The sequence below is a fragment of the Salminus brasiliensis genome, chromosome 12 (assembly GCF_030463535.1).
Source record: "Salminus brasiliensis chromosome 12, fSalBra1.hap2, whole genome shotgun sequence".
Classification (NCBI taxonomy): domain Eukaryota; kingdom Metazoa; phylum Chordata; class Actinopteri; order Characiformes; family Bryconidae; genus Salminus; species Salminus brasiliensis.
The window spans coordinates 39,052,830-39,062,275 of record NC_132889.1 but is presented as its reverse complement, the minus strand read 5'-3'; positions in this window follow the sequence as shown (position 1 = coordinate 39,062,275).

The following is a 9,446-nucleotide window of genomic DNA, read 5'->3' as shown; positions in this document are numbered from 1 at the left end:
AAAGCATACCCTATACAAGCTGGTTAAGATGGTTGACCAGTATAGCTTTTTATACTGGTGGACCAGAGTGGTCAATCTGGTCATGCCGGTCATGTAGGTCGACCAACTTGGTCCTACTGGTGGACCAGTGTGGTCATGTCAGTCTTGGTAAGATGATCATGCTTGTCAACCAGCTAGGTTGTAATGGTCATGCTGGTCAATCATCTTGGCTATGGTGGTCATAATGGTCAACCACTTTGGTTCTGATAATCATGCTGGTCAACTAGTCTGGGAGGTCTGGAGCTCTGCTGCAGTTACTGAGTCAGTTGGAGGCTTTTCTGCACTCTGCTCTGAGCTCAGCACTCGGCCCTGACCCCGCTCTGTAACTTTACGTGGTCGGACAGACACTCGGTGGACACTGAGCTGCTCTCTGTGAGCTGTTCCTCCTAAACTCTTCCACTGTTCAATAATAACACCACTCACAGCTGATGGAGGAAGATCTAGGAGGGAGGAGATTTCACCAGCTGACTTGTTGTTGTTGGTGCAGCGGTGTCTCCTATTACATACAGAACCACGCTGGAGTTCAGTGAGCTCTTCAGAACCTCCCGTTCTTTCACTGATGTGTGGAGGAAAGACAGACTGCAGGACTAGAGGCTGGAGGTTATAGGCTTGACTCCCACTCTTCACCTCCCTCTCCTGCTCCTCCTCCCTGCTGCTGAAGGGTTCCCTCAGACACAACACTGGCCTCACTGTGAGAAAGTCACAGCTCAGGACAGTCAGCCTGTCTGCCGCGGTGCCAAAGTCCTGCCTGACCTACAGGCTTATCTTTATGAGCGGAATGTCTCATCACTCGTTATCAGTGTAGAACAGTGTTTAAGGACATGGTGATTAGGTTTACAGTCAGCAGCGTCACTTACTTAACCAGCAGAGTGTGGCAGGTCTGAGGAGCTGAATCAGGTGCAGTTTAACTGCATGTTTATTGGTATGATGTTAGTTTTGTCTGTATGTAAATGATCTGCTCAGGCTCGGAGACGTCAGCTGACCAACACTGGCCTGTTTACTTTAGTTTTGAGGTGCATTTTCCTACATAAACAAACAAACAAATCAAATAGTTGCTATTTACAGTAACCCCATAGCAGAGCTCATATTACAGAAAACTGCATTTTTAAGAATTGTGATGATTGACAGTTCCACATATGAACACTAAGCTAACTAACATATTTACATACATCCACCTAATCAGCCTATAGCAGTTCAGCCCCACCCACTCACACTGTTATGTTATAAGGAGTGTTTTAGCCTAGAGTGCTTTGTCAGTGTTCAGGGCAACCAATCAGAACAGAGCTAATTTACATAGATCAGTCTTATAATTACAGTGTGTTTAATTCTAAGGGATAAAAAGAGGTTGGAAAACAAGGGATCAGGTACAAATAAATTCTCCCAGCCAACACACTCATGTGGAGCTAAGTGGGTTCCAGGTGGGCATGGGCTCTGAGTGGGCTTCCCATCTAGGCCCCGTATGCAGTGTATAACCCAGATGGGGCCCATGTTTAACCCCTCCTGGTCCCATCACTGACCCTGGTGGGCATCTATTTACATGTATGGCATTTAGCTGATGCTCTTATCCAGAGCGGCTTACAGGGTTACTCGTATTACAGAGGAGGGTCAGTGTAGTGTTAGGAGTCTGGCTAAGGACTCTTATTGGTGTAGCACAGCACAGTCACCCAGACCAGGAATCGAACCCCAGTCTCCAACATGGTGTGGTAGCTCACTGGCAGGTAGTGGTGTTATCTATTGCAACACACCAACCGCATCCATATGTGGAGCCAGCCTCAGTTCCCATTCACGGGACCCATACAGGCCCCACATGGACAGGTTATCTGGGTTGGTGCTTAAACCCACTCAAAGGTATAGAACATGAGATGAATGTAGGCTATGGGTACATCAGTAGTGTAAATCACAGTAGTCAGTCACAGCAATGTGGTTCTTAAGAAAGAAGTTCCCTGCTAAAGAACCCGACATATTTTAAATATGAAGATTTACAGCCTGATGAAAAAAGCAGTAAATCAGCATCCGTGTGAGGAGTTCAGGGTTGTCTCAGGATGGCTGCAGTTCTGTGGAAATGACGCTCTGCTGAATTTCTGGTTAAGCAGCTGGTTTGAAGTAGGACAGGTTGGAGCTTCTTCTTCAGCTTCCACAGAATAGATCAGGAACGGTCAGGATGAAGAGCGTTAGATTAGATTAGATCAAGACAAGTCAAGTCAAGTGGGTTTTATTATCATTTCAGCTACATACAGAGTACACAGTGAAACCAAACAACGTTCCTCCAGGACCATGGTGCAACATAGACACAGTGCATACAGAACACAAGTGCAACACAGTACAAGTGCAGACAGACAACACAACACAGTACAGACAGAGGATAATAAATAATTGTGGGTAGTGTGCAAAATCTACAGTGTGTAATAAATATTGAGTCCAGTGAGGTAGTAAAGTTATTAGTGCAAATGCTTCCCATGTTGTCTGGGGTAAATGGTTGGAGAGAGAGAGAGAGAGAGAGAGAGAGAGAGAGAGAGAGAGAGAGAGAGTGTAACAGAAAAGACATCAGTTCAGAAGTTGAGTTGAGAGGTCTGATGGCTTGGGGGAAGAAGCTGTTGCAGAGTCTGGTCATGTTGGACCGGATGCTGCGGTACCTTCTTCCTGATGGCAGGAGGGAGAACAGTCTGTGTGAATGCTGGTTGCTTTGCGGATGCATACTATCAGATTAGTATGAAGAAGTGAAAGCATTTTCCTTCAGGTTGGACACAGCTAAGAAATACTAGGACTCCCACTCTCTTTCCTGCAGAACATTTTCTGTGACTTCCATTCATGCCAACATAGACAAAAGTATTGGGACACCTGCTCATTCATTGTTCTCTCCTGTCCGGGGAAGACTTTTTACTAGGAGCATTGCTGTGACAGTTTGATTGATTGCATGCAGCGACAAGAGCGTTAATGAGGTCAGGATGTTGGATGATAATCACCACTTCACCTCATCACCCCCCCCCCCCAACTTCCCAAACTCATCCCAAAAGTACTGGATGGAGCATCATCTTATCATTGTTAAACTGCTGACTGTAACCCTGTAAACACTGTTCTACACTGAGACATGATTAGATTATTATGGTCAGAAAGATAAAGCTGTAGGTCAGGCTAGGCACCGTGACAAATGGGATGACCGTCCTGAGCTGTGACTTTCTCACAGTAAGGCCGGTGTTGTGTCTGCGGGAACCCTTCAACAGCAGGGAGGAGCAGAGGGAGGTGAAGAGACAGCAATGCTCCTCCTCCAGAATCTAGTAGAAAGTCTTCTTCTCTGGACAGTAGAGACAGTTACTCCAACAGAAGCAGGAGAAACTCTTTTTAATATCCTTGAATTCAAAAGAAACCGTGAATGAGCAGGTGTCCCAATACTTTTGTCTATTTAGTATAGCTGACTGATGCTAACAAGCAAGAAAATGTTGAATTAGATGAACTGATTTATTGTTATTGTTTATTAGATGAATTGCTAACTGGAACTGGTGTCGTTATGTCCCATTCATCAATGACAAATTTGCATAATGAGTATTGATTCTTGTATCAAATTTTAACACTAAACACTGTACAAAAGTCCTGGTGTATATGTCCACTTCAGCTCAACCTTTCCAGACCATCACTAATATTTCCAGGACATTTAGGAATTTTCTTAATGGCCAATAGCCCCAGGTTTTCCAGATTTTCCAGGACACGTGGGAACTCTGAGTTCGGTCACTTCAGACTCGCTGAGAAGCCTGGACATGCTGCTGGCCTCTGCAGCGCCTCAGCAGCAGCTGAGGTTGATCTGTTGTGAGAGGAGGAGGAACACGTCGTGCTGAAGGTGCACAGCAGTCCACACAGAGCAGCTCTGTTTACCTAACGCCTCTGAGTGTTGACTGAACCAGCTCTTCACACAACCTGAGCACAAAATGTGTGTTTAGCTTAGATTTGATCGGCCATCTCAGATTCGTTCCACACCCACAGTGATTCAGCAGACTGTACCTCCAGTAATCTGCATCATTAAACAGTTAGACTGTGGACAGAGTCGGTCACAGTGGGGCTCAACTGCTCAAACAGCACAAGGCAGCGCAGGCCAACAGAGGAAAGGTCTAAGGTCATGTATGAGCTGAAGGCCAGTGGATTAACTTGCTTGAAGCAGCACTTTGTTCCTCAGCTCCTCCAGCAGAACTGTGTGACAGTGTGAGGAGAGCCTTTAGGTCTCTTCTGGTAGTCTGTACTCAGTGCTGGAGAACAGGAGAACAAACAGGCCTTCATCCAGAACAGAGATAAGACACTCAGTAATCTGGGCCAGGTTATAAAACCCTCAGAGCTAAAGGATATTTACACAGAGCGACAGTTTCTGCATTACAGCACAGAGGAGCATTCAAGGTTCATAGTAGATCATTCATAGAGGACGCTTAACTGTTCATCATTCAAGCATTCTGGATAATTAATATTTCATAGTGAATAATTTATATTAATTAATGAACAATTCATACTTAATAGTGAACAGTTATTAGAATAATACATATTAGATACTAAAGAATTACTATTGTATACTGAATAACTCATAGTGGATACTAAATAATTTATAGTGGATACTGAATAATTCATAATTCATAGTTGATACTGAATAGTTCATAGTAGATACTGAATAATTCATAGTGGATACTGAATAATTCAGAACTCATAGTGGATACTGAATCATTCATAATTCATAGTGGATCATGAATAATTCATAGTGGATACTGAATAGTTCATAGTAGATACTGAATAATTCATAGTGGATACTGAATAATTCAGAACTTATAGTGGATACTGAATCATTCATAATTCATAGTGGATCATGAATAATTCATAGTGGATCATGAATAATTCATAGTGGATCGTGAATAATTCATAATTCATAGTGGATAGTGAATCATTTATAGTGGATACAGATAAATTCAAACTGAATAAAGTTTATAATGAATACATTTAGGGTTCGCTGGTTCACTGGATGTTACATTAAGTGTATTTCAGTGTTTTGTTTAATAAGCCACTCTAAACAGGAACATACAGTTTCATTTGGTGCGAATCATAGAAGTTCCTGTTTAACCTTAAATGCACTTTTCTAAATGACCTGGTTACAGGCTGGGGCTAGTATTCCAAAAATATCCCTCTTTAACCGGGATCCCGGCCCAGTTCAGGAAAAGGAGCATTACTCACTTCCTGCAGTCTGCCCAGCCTCCTGATGAATTGGAGCAAAGTTATCATTTTCCTCTTTCTCCTGAAAGTTTCCTCTTTTCTGGCAGGGCCGACGTCCCGCGGCATGGCCTGACCTCTAATTAACGTCAGAAACGCATGACGTTAGTTTAAGAACTTCTGCAATGTGAAGCTTCCTGAAAGAAGTGAAGTAAGCAATCATTTCCTCCGAAAATCTGTCCAAGGAAAACAGAACGGAACGGAAACAGATCTGGATGTGGAGTTACTTCTGCGCTGTCCAGGGTACTGAACTAACTTTCCCAGCAGCTCCACAGCTCTGGGCATATTTTTTTATTCCAGCGATGGAAAGATCACATTCGATTAGCCTGATTTAAGGCTGCTGTCGCAGTTGTGGAGCTTGGAGGCGGAGGCGGAGGCGGACGTAAACACAGGCAAGATTTATTATAAATAACAAAATAAAAAAAACAAGAAATTACAAACTTTAAACAAAACCAACACAAGAAAAATAAACAACCGGGAATTGAAAAGGCGACCTAACTTAAGAAACAAACAGGCCAAGCAAACAAACCATGAACTGACATGAACACACACGCACACAAGACCAGACCAGGAACACTGAAACAAAGGGACTACATTTACAAACTGACCAACAGCAACACCTGAGACAAACAAGAGGGCAGAGCTACAAAGGAGGCTCAGGTGGGGACACTAACAATAAGGCGGAGCTAAGGGCGGAGACAAGAAACAAACATAAAGCATGTGTCCAGGCCAGGAAGGGAACACACAAGGGCAAGACATAGACCGCTGTTACAGCTGCTCTGGACTGGAGTGCCCTGTTTGTTTGTTTGTTTGTTTGTTTCCTGGCACAGACCCAACTTTTAAACCCAGTTCACATATTTGAGGTCAGGACTATAGGAAGGCCATTGCATAAGCTTTCAAGCTTAGTCTGTTTATCAATTCCACCTCTGATGTGTTTGGGGTCACTGTCACTGTTGAAACCGATAGTTGTGTCCAAGTGTCAAACGTCTAGCTGAAGGTCTGAGGTTCTTCATTATTCCATCCACTATGCGCAAGGAACCAGTTCCACTGGCAGCAAAACAGCCCCAGAACCTGACACTACCTGCACCATGTTTGACAGTTGGCACAGTATTTGTTGAGTTGAATGCCTCACCTGCGCTCCTCCAAACATACCTCTGGTCACTGTGACCAAAAATATTTGTCTGATCTGACCAAAATGACCTGATCTGACCTCCATGTGGCTGAGCTGCAAACTGTAGTCCAGCTTGAAAGTGTTGATTTTGAAGCAGAGCCTCTTCTGTGGACTGCAGCCAGGCAGACCTCTCAGCCCATGGAGCCTTGGTGGTTCTTGGTCGCTTCTGATCATCTGAACCAACTGAATTTCCTCTTACCTGAGGGGAGCAGTCAAGTGTCTATACCTCCCAATAACTAATAATATGTTGGTCAATCCATGTGCATTTGATGGCATGCAGCCTATCCACCAGTGAAGGACTGGGCCTCCTGTGGAATGAAGGCTGCGTGTCATGGGAGGTCATGTGTCTGTACAAGCTGATGATCTCTGGACCTGACGTTTCAGAGAAGTGTAAGTTAAGGCTGTCAGCAGTTTGTGCTCAGCAGTATTTCTGAACAAACCTCGCCTCTAGCCTCCGGTCACGTCCACTGGACATCAGATAACTACAGCAGACATGTGAGGTCAGCACAGTGGGTTCTCTGAAAGTTGTAGGTGAGGTAAACCAGCAAATCCAACAGCATCTTACACTGTTTACTATCCTCAAACCAGCTGAACTGTCCTCCGGTCTGGTCTGATGTTGACATATATGAAACATAAGGACATTAAAGCCACCTGCCTTAAACCTCTGAAGGCGTCCTGTGGTATCTGGACACCTTCAGATGTTAGCTCTGGAAAAAATGAAGAGGCCACCCTACATGATCAGCTTCTCTGGTTTTGATATTTATAGGCAGTGTGTTTAGGGGAAATGAACATTTGCGTTGTATTTGATAAACCATTGAAACATTTCCCCTAAATTCCAAATATAAATATTACTATTTAGAGCATTTATTTGCAGAAATGACAACTCCTCAAAACAACTGCTCAAAACAACTGCTCAAATAATGCAAAGAAATCACTATGGTGAAATAACCTCGACTGTCAATCACAGCTCTCATGTCTTGGCCGGCTCTCCACTAGTCTTTCACATCGCTGTTGGGACTTTATGCCAGAAATGCATTTAAGACAGAAATGTGTGTGTATATATATGTATGTTCATAATGCAATGAACAATAGTTCAGATTTCCAATAAAACCTGTAGTGTACTTAGAGCTCCACACACAGAGAGAAGCATTTTTTGACCTTCAGAGAACCATTAAGTCAGATGGTTCTTCGAGGTTGGCTATAACTACAGGTTGTACTAATGAACCCCTGATGCTACCCCCTTTTGAAGACAGTATCAGTGCTGTAGCTCACTTAAGCTGGGTTATCTTAATCTTATCTTTCTTTATTTGCACTTTGATCATCTTCCATGTAAAATCCACACTTTATTGCACTTAAATATTTGAGAAAAGAGGAGAATAACCTGTGTTAGCTTCCCTCATAGGCCATACTGTCTGACCAGGTTTTGATGAGAAGAAGCCCATTGTACATTAAACTCTGTTTATAGATATTTATAGATTTTACTATAACCCTACTTCCTCCTCATCCCTTTAGTTATCTTATCTTTCAGTTTTTATCCTTTCTGTTTATTGATTCCCAGATGCTGTATTTGTGATATTACACTGCTGTAAACACCTGAGATCAATAAGTGTGATCTTAGCTGATCTCTAAACTGTGCCGTGTTTTATGGTCTTCAGTGCAAAGGGTCATTTACATTCTGCAGCTCTTATAGAGCACAACATGCACGACCACCCAAATACCCACCTACTGTTCACTCACCTACACTATACCTGTCCGTAAGTATCCAGACACAGCTATAATCTCCATAAAAAGCACTGACCAATAGTCCACACACACATACGAGCGTAGAGCCACACCACAGTAACCACCTAGCAACACCATAGCAACCACATAGCAGACCCCTGGCAACACTATAGTAACCACCTATCAGTACCATACAAACAACCTAGTAACCCCTAGCAACACCACAGCAACTACCTACTAACCTACCTACTAAGCAAAAACAGTTTCACCCTAGTGACCACGCTGCAACAGCCTAGCAACTGGTTGAAAATGGGAACCACTTAAGCTGCACAACCAGTTTTCTACAAGACACTTTTCTAATTTGTAGCTCATCCGGTGTCGAACCGAGGAGGAAGGGTTCCCATATTGCGTCTCGGTTCCTCCTCTTACTCTGATGGAGTTTCACCTGCCAGTGCCCTCTCTGTCAACTGGCAATCCTAGGGTATAAACTCCAGGGTATAAAGCCCCCCAGCACTGAGCTGTGGGGGGAGTTGGAGGGGCAGAACTAACCTCTGCCCTCACTTATGCTTATGTATGCTCTCAGGGCTGAATGCAGTCAAATCCTCTTCACAGCAATGTATCAACATCTTAGTGTAAAACCTTCAAGCCACTTGAATAATTAGGCCTGATAATAAAGTGGATGTGTGTATCACCAGGCCTGCACAGCAATGCAGGTCAAAGTGCTTCACTGAAATAAACAAATAAATAAATAAACAAATAAATCTATAGATAAAATAGATCATTTATTATTGATAAATTAATAAAGCAAATACAATTAATACAATAAAGAAAGGGGTTTAATGAACGCAGATAAATGTGTTGATAAAAGTAACTGTTAGTGCAGTGCGGAGGGGCGGTGCCAGAGCGTGACGTCACCGCGCAGTTCTCCAGCACGAGGCTTTTCCTTAGTGTAAACACACACACACACACACACACACACACACAGACTAATCAATCAAACTGATCCTCGTAGCGGCTTCGTGGTCGTGGTGTGAGGTGGTCGTGTAGGGGTTGACCTGATAAAGCACCGCTGGTTCGGGGTCCTGTGCCCCTCATCACTGCTCCTCTCCGCGCCCATGAGGCAGCAGCGCAGAACCGGAATGAACCTGTTCCACCCGGCACAGACTCACACGCGCTCATACACACACACACACACACACACACACACACACACACTGCAGCAGGCAGAATAATGATTAGGCCACTACAGTGTGGAGCTTAATGTCATTTAATTAGTGAT